At 38.1% G+C, this 13323-nt stretch overlaps 1 protein-coding gene and 1 pseudogene across 1 annotated transcript in view; one reads left to right on the plus strand and one right to left on the minus strand.

Annotated features, from left to right (window-relative positions):
- The window catches only part of LOC134367978 (cilia- and flagella-associated protein 47-like), a 1412159-nt gene that overhangs the window by 646832 nt on the left and 752004 nt on the right, over positions 1–13323 (plus strand).
- LOC134367042 (apoptosis inhibitor 5-like) lies at positions 4967–6727 on the minus strand (annotated as a pseudogene).

Consider the following 13323-nt stretch of genomic DNA (forward strand, 5'->3'; position numbering starts at 1 on the left):
GGCTTTTACAAAATTCTGATACTTGGGTAGTGGCTTGTGCCTCTTATGAAGGCACAATAGACAATCATTATCCATCCAATAAACTTATTCAGTTTTGTAACTTACACACTTTTGTTTTTCCCCGAGTTACTCGTAACTCGCCGGTAACTAATGCCCTTTTGGTTTTTACTGATGGTTCATCCACAGGGACTGCAGCTTATACCATTAATAATCACACAGTCCGCTTTACTACTTGTTATACTTCTGCCCAACTTGTGGAGTTACAAGCTGTTATTCAGGTTTTTTTAACCTTCCCAAATCAGGCTCTCAATCTTTATACTGATAATGCCTATTTAGCCAATTCTATCCCCCTTTTAGAAACAGTTCCCCAAATCAAACATACCTCCACTGCCACTGAGCTTTTTTTGCAATGCCAAAAACTGATTCAACAAAGACTTTTGCCCTTTTTTATAGGTCATGTTAGAGCACATTCCAACCTCCCAGGCCCTCTCACCATGGGAAACAAATTGGCTGATGCAGCCACTAAAACAGTGGCCACCATTACCGCTGATCCTGTCACACAGGCACAGACTACTCACTCCCTTCATCATATTAATGCTCACACACTTAGGTTAATGTTTCAAATCACTAGAGAACAAGCTAGACAGATAGTTAAACAGTGTCCTTCCTGTGTTACACTCTTGCCTGTTCCCCATTTGGGAGTTAATCCTCGAGGACTTGTCCCAAATATGCTTTGGCAAATGGATGTTACTCATTTATCAGAATTTGGTAATCTAAAATATGTTCACGTGTCCATAGACACCTACAGTGGGTTTTTGCTTGCCACTTTACAGACAGGAGAAGCAACCAAACATGTTATTGCTCATTTGCTACATTGTTTTTCAATCCTGGGAATCCCAAAACAGATTAAAACGGACAATGGCCCTGGCTATACCTCCAAGGCTTTCCAAGATTTTTGTGCTAGATTACAAATTCAACATATTACAGGCATTCCCTATAACCCTCAAGGCCAAGGAATTGTCGAAAGAGCCCACTTATCTCTAAAAACTTGCCTTGAGAAAATAAAAAAGGGGGAATGGTACCCCACAAGAGGCTCCCCCAGGAATTTACTAAGTCATGCCCTTTTCATCCTTAATTTTTAAAATCTTGATGTCAACAGCAAATCAGCAGCTGACCGTTTTTGGCATTCCGAGTCCCAATCACAATTTGCCATGGTCAAATGGAAGGACCCCCTAGATAACTCCTGGAATGGCCCAGATCCAGTTTTGATCTGGGGTAGAGGTTCAGTCTGTGTTTTTTCTCACACTCATAACTCGGCCAGATGGCTGCCAGAACAGCTGGTTAAACAAGTTGATCATAACCTCTCAGCCAGGGATTCAGTAGATCCCTGAGAATGCCTTTTTCTTTTCTTTTCCACAGGGGTCATGGCAACCAGCATTTTCTTCCTGATTGTTGGTTTGTCTGAACAACTGCCCAAGGTCCAGTCCAGCTTTGGAGATCCTGGACTCGCTTACCAATTGGTGAACAAACAGTACGGAAAACCATGTGATTGCAAGGGTGGGACCGTTTCTAGTCCTCCTACATCACACATATCTGTTGTAGATTGTGACACCCATTCAGCTTATTTGTCCTCATCATCTCCCGCTTATAGTTGTGTTGAAAAACCTAAGTTCATAGCCAGCAGTGGTGGGAGCCTTAAGCCATGTCCTTGCAGCACATTTGCTGAATCTATGCATAGCACTTGTTATTCTTCATACCAATTGTGCACTTCTGGAAACCAAACATACCTCACAGCCACCCTGATTAAAAATTATGCGGGGACTTTTGGAGGGGATCTTGCAGGTCCCCCTTCTGCTGTTGGGCTTGCCTCGGATAAGTATGCCCAAGCCTCTTGTACAGGTTCAGTAGGTCAACCTGTGTGTTGGTCCACCACTCCCCTCATTCACATATCTGATGGAGGAGGCCCTCAAGACCAAACTGGAATTCTAAAAGTGGAAACAAAAATTCAAGAAATGCATGACATTTTGTTTCCTCAACTTACCTATCACCCCCTGGCCCTGCCCAAGAACAGGGGTGATTTAGGGCTTGATCCTCAGACCTCCAACCTTCTTTATGCAACTCATAAGTTGCTTAATGCCACCAATCCTGATCTTGCTCAAAATTGTTGGCTCTGTCTGATAGTAGGACAGCCTATCCCTGTTGCTTTTCCCGCTTTGTCTTTTAATTATTCTAATGACCATCAGTGTTCATTAACTTTCCCTTTGCAGGTACAACCTTTACAGTTTTATAATGCTACTTGTTTCATTTCCCCCTCAGTTAATAATAGTTTTGAGGTCGATGTTGGGTTTGCTACATTTGCAAATTGTCAGTCATTTATCAACATTTCTACTTCCTTGTGTTCCCATAACAGTTCAGTTTTTGTCTGCGGTAGCAATAAAGCTTATACCCAATTACCCACTAACTGGACAGGGTTATGTGTTTTGGCTCTCCTTCTGCCCAATGTAGATGTTATATCTGGGAGCGAACCTGTCCCTGTCACTACTTTTGAGCATATAGCTGGAAGATCTAAAAGGGCTGTACAGTTTATTCCTTTACTTGCTGGTTTGGGAATTTCTGCAGCAGTTGCTACTGGAAATACCGGTCTCACCCATTCTCTATCTCAATATACAAAATTGTCTACCCAGCTGATTTTGGATGTACAAGCCCTTTCCCAAACTATACAGGACCTCTAAGACCAGTTAGATTCCCTGGCAGAAGTAGTCTTACAAAACAGAAGAGGTCTCGATTTACTAACTGCAGAACAAGGAGGTGTTTGTTTAGCCCTACAGGAAAGATGCTGCTTCTATGCCAACAAATCCGGGATAGTTCGAGACCGTATCAAACAACTGCAAGACGGCTTAGAAAAGAGAAGAAAACAACTGGCAGAAAACCCCCTTTGGAGTGGGCTTAATGGATTCCTGCCTTATCTCTTATCCTTTTTAGGGCCGCTTGTGGGCTTGCTTCTTTTGCTTTCTTTGGGGCCCTTTTTACTTAATAAAGTCACAGCCTTTGTTAAACAACAAATTGAGGCTATTTAGGCAAGGCCTATACAGGTCCATTATCAACGCCTTGAGATGCAAGAACAAAGTGGTGCCTATATACCACCACATTCACCTTAACAAATGCTGCCTCTGTGAGCTGAACTGGATAGCCAAAGACGGGTAAGAGGGTAAGTCCCCCGCACCACCCTAAACAAAAGGCTGCCATTAATGGCAACCCATTTCTATGATGGGTACCGTGCTTGGGATGGGTTACCCCAACCTAAGACAGGCACAGTTCCTGAGAGGTTCTCTTGGCTTGAAAAAATAAAAAAGGGGGACCTGTCCGGAGCCAAAGAGCCCGGTCATAGCCTGCACAGGGTCATGAAGCCCTGACAATAGCCCTCTGACACTAAAGATATAAATGCTGTGACCTTTCCTCCTTTTTTCTCCTCCTTACTGCTTGCACAGCCCTAGGCGTAGATCACCGCTGCTTTGCTTTAGATAGCTGAGAAATGTTCCATTTCCTGGAAAGATTTGCCCTGTGATTTCTCCCAGAAAACATCTGCATACTTCCTTATCTGCTGATTCCCTCCTGCTGTCTATATAAGCTGTGACCTTCTGGCTAATAAACGAGACTTGATCAGAATACTGTCTTGTCTCCATTTCTTACGTCTCTTGTCCCATCCAATTCCCACTCCCCTCTCCAGGGTCTGCATTGAATATCCCACGGGTCGGGACACAGAAACCCCCCATCTGTTGTTTAAACCTAAAGATTCTATTGGCTAACTTATACAATAATTTTGATTAACAACCTGAGAAGTTAAAATCTTGAAAGTGGCAAAAGCAAATGGAAAGAGCATCCCTTACTTACTGGTACCATGTTATCAAGTCACTTTTGTTGGATAGCCCTGGTTATTAAATCTCCAATTTCTGAATTATACTATCTCATCCTGTAGAAATTTTTATGTACATCAGATTCAATATTTTGGCTGTATTTCACCGATAGGGATCTCCACATTTATCTGTGAAAATGCACCCTTTGTTTATTTTTAGTTTTAAATAACAATAATCAGATAAGTGCAAATGACTCAAAATCCCTTACTATGGGGAATAAAAACTTAGTAAACAAGTCAATAATGGATTCAGCTTCAAAGGGATCATCACCGTGTCAAAGACTACCTGTTCCTGGATTTTTAAAGAATGATATATGTTGTGTAGTCAAGTTCCACAGCATGCATATATATAAACACACCCTCACATATATATGCTTATGTATGTTATAAATACACATTTCTATTCAAATAATAAGATCCCATATTCAAAAGTTTGTATCAGAATATATGAAGAAGAATAGAGTAAGCAGTGCAAAAGCATCCTACTTTCTCCTAAAAATGTAATGTCATTTCTACATTTTAAGAAAGCTGGTAAGTATTTTGCTTTTATGACACTAGGTAGGAATGCTGCACCATTGCCTAGCAGCTTTATTAAAAAACTGTAAAAATAAAATGTTAAGATTGACCGTTATTCTTCTCCATATATTGGGCAGAAAACTAAGACGGGAGAGAAACATCAGTAACCTTGCAAAACAGAGGATCTTTACTAGCTTTCAGAACTAGACTGAATTTCATTACATTTTAGTATTGAATAGCTCTCAATAACAAATTATCAAGATGTTAAAAAGTAAAAGATTCACAATATGAAGTCTGAATAATGATGTTGCCAAAACAAGTCAAGATTGTGGATAAAGCATCCAAAAATATTGCTGTGGTTTTACCTTATACACAACCATGTTCTGTTACAGAAGTATATCATACATACAAAGGTGTAAAGAACATTAAGTTTTTAGCCGAAGGCAGCAGTCCTTTTAAAAGGGCATCCCAGAAAATCCAATGTGTAGTAGGTTGTAAGTATGTTAAGCTCATGGCAATGCTGAAGAATGTGATGTCTTATTCAGTAGAGTCTTCCCTGACTACAATTTCCTCGTGCTCCCCAACCTCGGCCACCTTCCCCTGAAGACTCCTCTCATAATTAAAGGTGCCCAAATTGCTGCTGTATTTCCCACTGGGAGGATTATAAATCTGCCTGGCATCACTTTTTGGTTCTGCTGGAGATTTCTTGGGTGGTGAACCTGACATTGTATCTTCACTAGCTCTCTTTTGTCCAATCTCAAACTTCTGTACAGGTTTCCAGGATAATGTTACTGTGCTCCTGTAAGAAGGAGGAATGTGGAAGAGATCCCTGATTAAAACATTCATATTACTTGTTATTTTCAATGCAACCACTTTAATCTTATTCTCTTCTGTTTTTAAGGCCTCACCCATTTTACCCTGGAGTGCCAAGCGAAGTAGCCTGATATAAACTTACAGGCCCCATGCAAAGTACTGCAGCCTGATTTTGAAGTCTTTGAGCTTTTCTGCATTCAATTTGGCTGTTAAGAACTCTGGAAGTTTTCGGCCCAGCTGGTGGAAGCTATCCAACAAACATTCCACAAAACTGAACTGCACCTTAGTTTATTCATTACCAGCATTCTCCCCATTTTCTACTTCTTCTGGAGGGAGAGGAATATACTCTAATAACTTATAGGACATTTTCCTTAATTTGTTGCTAGCTTCTCCACGTCACCGCAAAATGAACTCATCTCTGCCAACAATTTCAATACCTCCAACTGTAAATCGAGACCTCCACTGGGGTAGTCAAGGTACTGAGATTAGGGAGAAGCTGCTCACAAAAATAAGTCACAAACCTTGTTGAATGGACAATTTTAGAGAAGAGGGGTACTGCCTGCCCTGTGCAGTGTTAAAGCCTGTCCACGCAGTCGGGATCCGAGGGATTGAAGGTCTCTTCTAGGTTGGCCTGCTCAGCCACCAACTCTACAAGTTGCTGTCTACCACTCACTGTCCATAAACTTTTTAACCCAGACGGTATCTTCATGAACAAAACCAATTCTTCACCAGTCACATCGTCTAGGACCGTTCTGGATTCAGTTAGTATAAGCTCCTCTTCTTATGTTAAGACCTCATCTGGTAAAGTCTTAAGTTTTGTAGAAAAGAATTTAATTGCTCGTTCTCTAACAATGTCCTCTCCTTGAAGTATTTGGCTGAACAAGCCACCTAATGTCCCTTTTGCATCCATTTAAATATACTTAATAGGGCATAGTTCACTAAGTTAAATTCTGCAAAGTCACCTGTCTGCAAAAGTTGGGTTAGTATATCTGCCACACGGGGAAGATTTTCACCAGTGGCAAATTGAGGCAGCTCTTTAATCACTTGACGTCGAATTGACATGTCTTCATCCTCACAGAGGTTTAGCTGTGCATTGATAGCAGAATCAGCCAATTCTGAAAAATGTTTAAAGAATTTTGGAATGAACTGAGCTGCTAATCGTTTTTCCTTGGTACCACCCTTCACACCATCCAATATCACTTGATAGGCATCTTTACGCTGGCCCACTTGCTCCGTGGCATTGGCTAGGATGCCATAGTTGTGGTAAAACTCCTCCACCATGGTATGGTGAGCGACAAGCTCAGGGCCCGCTCTATTACACCTCCAGCTGCCTCCAGTGTCACCACCAGTCACCGTGCACACAATGGCTCCGCCCACAATGTCTGTCGCAGCAGAGTGCAAGTGGCCATGTTGGGATTGACTGCGTTTGTAGATTTTGCTGAAGTGAGGGAGTCCGAATGATTCCTTGTACAGGAGATGGGCCATGTCAAAGAGAGAGAGAGAGAGGGATTCCAGATTCCTTTTGAGTCCTACCCTAGGGGACTTCTTCCTGGTCTCTACCAGACTGGGAAATGCCTGTATTATGGCAGGGTTCAAGACCTTTCCTGTGTTCTACTTTCTCCTCTCTTCTCACATCCTCCTCTCAAGGCATATGCCTGGTGTGATAGTTAATTTTAGGTGTTAACTTGACTAGATGTTTGAGTTTTCTTTACGTCATTTACCCAACCTATTCCTCCCCAGACCACCACTCTGCCTCCCCACCCCACCGCATCTCTAGTATCCTTACATTTGTTCTCTCTTTCTGAAAGTTCAATGTATTGCTTTGGTCTTCCTTCCTTCCTTCTTTCTTTCCTTCCTTCCTTCCTTCCTTCCTTCCTTCCTTCCTTCCTTCCTTCCTTCCTTCCTTCCTTCTTCTTTTCTGTCTTTCTGTTTTTTCTTTCATCTATCAAAACCCAGTTATAAGTGAAAACATGCAGTATTTCTCTTTCCTTGTCTGGCTTATTTCACTTAACATAATTTTCTTTTTGTTTCACCAGACTTTAAGTGTAAGACCCGTGCACCAAGCACAAATCCTACACGCCGGAGTGGCTCATCTCACAAAGACCACAAGACCAGGACCGTTGTAATCAGCAAGAGGAATTTTATTTTTCCAGCATGCTGGGGCACTTTGCCTTTCGGAAAGCTGCACCCAGCTTATAACACAAGCACTTTTTATACAGTTTTTCCTGAACAGATCTTTATGACAGGATGAGTTGTCAGTTATCTATGGCACCCTTGGATTTATGGGCAGACTTTAGCAGGCTGGTACCCCCCCCCATAAGAAATGATGCTTCCTTCAATCGTATATCTTCCTTGGTGCCTGGCAAGGAGGCTCTTAGATAAGGAACCAGCCGTTCCTGGGACCTGGTGGGGCCATGCTATTCTTTGGAATGTTTAGTGTACTTGGGCCCCCTGCTGCTTAACAGCCTCTTAGAAGCTGTTTTACATTTCAATAGCCCCTTAGAAGCTGCTTTACTTAAAATGTCTTTAGATATGTTTCCCCGTTTTAGCAAGCCTTTGCAGAAGCAAATTGTGCCGGTTAAAGCTATACTAGCAAATTGTGCAGGTTAAAGCTATATTTTCCAATTACTACACTAGCACCCCGATAAGAGATGACACATTCTTCCATTACAGAAGAACTCCCAGGGTTGGGCGGCTTTTACAATTCACATATAAAAGCAAAAGTATTCATGGCACAATCCTGGAGCAAGGGGGGGAACAGTTAAAACAAGCAATAGACATACCAAAAAGCCTGGGAAGAAAAAGCCTGAGAAAGGAGACATGTAGAGAAATAAAACCTTTTAAACGTTTCTGCATATGCTGGGAGATCAATAAAACCATGTGCATATTGAGGGCTGGAAACATACTGATAAAAACCTGAAAAGATCCTAAACTATCAACTCTGGCTGATCTTTAGCCTCCTCCAAAGCAAGAATTAAAGACTAAGGCACAGTATTAAACAGTCAGTCTAAGCACTGAAGACGTACCAAACACAGAGCCATTCTGCAAATACTGAGAGAATATTGTGTCTTTCTCTTTTTCTTTTTGATGGCTCCAGGCATTTAACAGAAACTGTGTCAAAACAATAGCTGATCACTAAACTAAAGGAAAACAGTTTAAAAAACAAAAAAAGACAAAACCAAAGAAAAAAAAACAGGCATATAAAAAACCAAGTATGTATGAATCTCTCACAGGGGGAAAAAAGGAAATTAATAGAAACTGTCCCTGAGGATGATCAGGCGTTGGACTTATCAGAAAATGACTGCCTTAAATTAGTTTGAAGAGCTAAAGGAAATTATTGACAAAGAACTAATGGAAACCAGAATAAGGTTGTCTCCTCAAACAGAAAAGTTCAGTAAAGAGCAATTATAAACTGAAATCAAATAGAAATGATGGAGGCAAAAAGTACAGTAACTGAAATAAAAAATTCACTAGAGGAGTTCCACAGCCAATGTAAACAAGGAAAAGACAAAATCTGAAAACTTTAAGACAGATCTATTGGAAGTATCCAGTCTGGAGAGAAGAAAGAAAAGAAGAAGAAAAATAAATAGAGCCTAAAGTACCTGTGGAACATGATCAAATATACCAACATTTGTGTAATGGTAGTCCTAGAGGGAAAGAAGAGATAGGTCAAAAATTTCCACTCCTATGTTAAATAGAATTTTTAAAAGTGGGCATTTTGTCTGTCCCTGATCCTAGAAGAACAGTTTTCAGTCTTTCACCATTGGGTATGATATTACCTGTGGGCTTTTTATATATTGTTTTTATTATGTTGAGGTAGTTTCCTTCTATTCCTACTTTGTTGTGTGATTTCTACTATAAAATGGTGCTGAATATTGTCAAATGTTTTTCTTCATCAATTGAGATCATCATATGGATTTTATGCTGAACTTTCATTGCATTCTAAGAATAAATGTCACTTGGTCATAGTGTATGTTTCTTTCAGTATGCTGTTGAATTTATTTTCTAGTATTTTGTTGAGAATATTTTCATCAATATTCATCAGAGATATTGGTCTGAAGTTTTCATTTCTTGTAGTATCTTTGGCTTTGTTATGAGTGTAATGATGGTTTCATAGAATGAGTTTGGAAGTGTTTCTCTTTTTCAACTTTTTTGAAGGTTTTGAGGAGAATTGGCATTAATTATTTTTTAAATGTTTGGTAGAAGTTACCAGTGAAACCATGTAGTCCTGGGTTTCTCCTTGTTGAAATATTTTTTATTATTTATTTAATCTCCTTACTAGTTATGTCTGTTCAGATTTTCTGTTTCTTCATGATTTAGTCTTGGTAGGTTGTATGTGTCTAGGAAGTTACCCATTTCTTCTTGATTATCCATTTTGGTGGTGTACAATTTTTCAAAGTATTCTCTTATTTTTTTTTTATTTCTGTAAAATTAGTTGTGATGTCCCTTTTGTCATTTTGGATTTCAGTTATTTCAGTCTTATCAGTTTTTTCATAGTCAACCTAGCTGAAGGTTTGTCAAAATTTTTGATCTGTTCAAAAAACCCACTCTGGGTTTCATTGATTTTTCTCTATTGTTTTTAATCTTGTTTTGTTACCTTTGCTGTAATCTTTATTATTTCCTTCCTTCTAACTTGGGGTTTAGTTTGTTTTTCTTTATCTGGTTCCATAAGATATAAAGTTAGGTTGTTTATTTGAGATTCTTCTGTTATAATGTAAGAATTTACAGCTAAAAATTTCTCTTATAGGACTTTTTTGATGCATCCTATACATTTTTATAAATTGTGTTTTCATTTTTATTTGTCTCAAGATATTTTTAATTCCTTTTTAGGTTTCTTGTTTGGCCCATTGATTGTTTAAAATTGAGTTGTTTAATTTTTTCATATTTTTGTACTTTTTTGTTTTTCTTCTGTTATTTGCTTCTTGTTGCCCTCATTTTTGAAGGGCAGTTTTGCTGAACGTAGTGTTCTTAGTTGACAATTTTTTTTTTCTATTTAGCACTTTAAAAATTTTATCTAACTGCCATCTGTCTGGTAATATTTCTGCTGATAAATCCACTGATAATCTCATTGAGTATCCCCTGTACATGAGGAGCTGCTTTTCTCTTGGTGCTTTCAAGATTCTCTTTTTCTATGGCTTTCAACAGTTTGATTATAATATGTCTTAGTGTGGGTCTCTTAGGCTTTATCTTATTTGGAATTCATTGAGCTTCTTGTATTTGTGTTTCCGTTTCTCCCCTCAAAATTTGGAAATTTTAGAGCCATTATTTCTTCAAACAACCTCTTTTCCTCTTCCCACTCTCTTTTCCTTGGATTCTCATGATGTGTATATTGGTCAACCTGATGGTGTCTCATAAGTCCCTTGGGCTCTGTTCACTTGTCTTTATTCATTTTTTTTTTTTGCTCTTCAGACTCAATGACTTTAAATGACCTGCCTTCAAATTTGTTGATTCTTTATTTTACCTATTTGAACTTGCTGTTGAATCCCTCTAGTACAATTTTCAATTCACTTATAATATTTTTTCAGTTCCAGAATTTCTGCTTGGATCTTTTGTGTAATTTCTTTTTGTTTATATTCTCATTTTGTTCATATATCATTTTCTTAAGTATTTTTAGTTGTCTGTCTGTACTGTCCTTTAGCTTTTTGTACATATTTTAAAATTTGTCAAGTAATTCATAGGCCTGTATTTCTTTAGGGTCAATTATCAGAGATTTATTTTGTCTCTTCAAATCTACCATGTTTTTCTATTTCTTTGTTTGTCTTGTAATTGTTCATTGAAAATTACACATTCAGAAAAATAGCTACCTCTCCCAGTCTTTGCAGCCTGGGTCTATGAAGGGGAAGACCTTCACTAATCAGTCCAGTGTGGAGGTTCAGGGTCTTCTCAAACCTTTCCAGAGGATGCATCTTTAATGGGCCATTTTGTGTGCTTTCATTCCAGTTCCCAATAAACAGAGAAGCTTTTAAGTGTCTTCTCTCAGATGATCACCCCCACTTCTTCTCAGGGTCTTTAATTTCTTTTGTATTCTCTGCCCATAATTTCTCGCCTTCATGGTCCCATGGATCTGCATTCCTCCTGAAGGTCTAAAGTACCTCAGTGCTCAGCATTGCTTTCAGCTACACCCAACCTGATATCCAAACATTAAAAATGATGCTTCTATTTCTGTCAGTGCTATAAGTCAGGTGAGGTGGAAATAAGTCTCTTGGGCAGCTTCCATGCAAACCAGAATGTTACAAATAAGTTCTACTCTTTTTATTATATCCAGAGGAAGAAATCAGGAACTGCATAGCTTGTTCTCAACTGCACAATGCTCCACCAAGAAAGAGAGGGGGCAAGGGCAAACAAAAGTGCTTCAAAATTTCCTACAGATTTGAGTCCAGCTTTTTCTTGGTTAAGAATTCACTCGGTTGCTACAGCTTCTTAAATATTTGCTAGAGTTATTACAAAGCTAGTTTTTTTCTGTATGCTGTCAGTTATATGGTATTTCTGTGAGGGAAGAGGGGTCTGGACTTAGTTTACCATCTTGTTTATGTTATCCCCTCTGAATATTTTTCAACTTCTTTTCAATAACAAGCAGTCATTTATTCATAATTTACAATTTTAGCTGTTACTTTATGTGTTTTGTAAGTTCTTCATTTTCAACTTAAATTATGTAGTAATATGAACTTTGTGATATAATGCAAGCTTAATATATATAATATGAAAATAAAGTATTACATTCTTGGTAATTTAAAAGAAAATTCCTCTTCAAGTCAAGGGTAGAGATAAATTGGAGCCCAATCTTCTGATGTATATTCCTGTGTATTTTTCACCTTCGTACTATTTCAGCAACATCCTAATTCTTAACAAGTCAGGCAGAAGAATGGAGCAAAAGGTCAGCAGTGGAATGATGCACTCACTATGAACAACTTCTTAAAGGTCCTGTCCAAATCCCCCTTCAACATGCATGAAAAGAAACAAAAACAATGAATAAAAAGCAAGTGGAAAATTTTAGTACCAAAAAAAAAGAAATTGATGAGAAAGTTCACAGGGATAAGCTCTTTTAAAATACTTGTATATGTAGTGGATAGGATTAACTCAAAAAAAATATTGGAATACTTAATGTGTTAAACTAAGGGAAAGGTTTATGTAAATTTAAGTTTTCATGACCCTCAATAGAGCCAGGTGCAGGGGCAATTGTGCAGTATTTAAATATACAAACAATACTTCAGACTTAGTTAACAATTTTACTGAAGAATGGCATTTTACTATATTTATATGTACATACAATATCACATCTGCAATAATTTCTGTACTGAGCATGTATGTTTCTGTTTATTTTATTTTAATGTATTTGTTACATTTAAACTTAATTTTGTCAGGTTTTAATTTGCTTAGGATGATGTCTATTGACTTCATTCCACAATTACTTTTATAGGGTAACAGATGGGAATAGCTAAGGTCTCCTGGTACAGACGAAGTACTCAATAAATATTTATTAAATGAGTGACCTACATTTACTACTGTATTCAATGGATGGAGAAAAATAATGTTTACACATGATAGAGGTAAAACTAACATATGATACAGATTCACAAATAATTGCACAATTTCAGTTTTCAAAATGTAAGACCAGACTTTCAAAATCTGTCAATAGTCTGATTAAATTCTACAATCTCCTTGTACTATTGAAAATTGCTAAGACAGTAGCTTTTAAGTGTTCCCACCACACACAGAAAAAAGTACTTGAAGTAATATGTATGTTAATTTAATTAATTAGACATTTCATAATGTATAACATTTCAAAACAACATGTGCACAATAAATAAATGTAATTTTTATTTGTCAATTAAAATAAGTAATAAATAAAAATGTTACATTTTTAATTAAAAAATAATTCTACAATCTCCTTTTTCAGGACCTTCACCTCTTGCTTCTGCCACCTGTACTCACACCTTCACTAACTTCATGCTGGTCAACCTGAGCTCATGGATAATGTCTCATGCTGAGTTTCCTTGACTCCATTAACTGTTACCCATCTTTGGTCTCAATCTCTAAGGCATTTTCTAGGTTATACGTCTATTTACTGCATTACTCAAATG

This window comes from Cynocephalus volans, chromosome X, assembly GCF_027409185.1.
Source record: "Cynocephalus volans isolate mCynVol1 chromosome X, mCynVol1.pri, whole genome shotgun sequence".
NCBI lineage: Eukaryota > Metazoa > Chordata > Mammalia > Dermoptera > Cynocephalidae > Cynocephalus > Cynocephalus volans.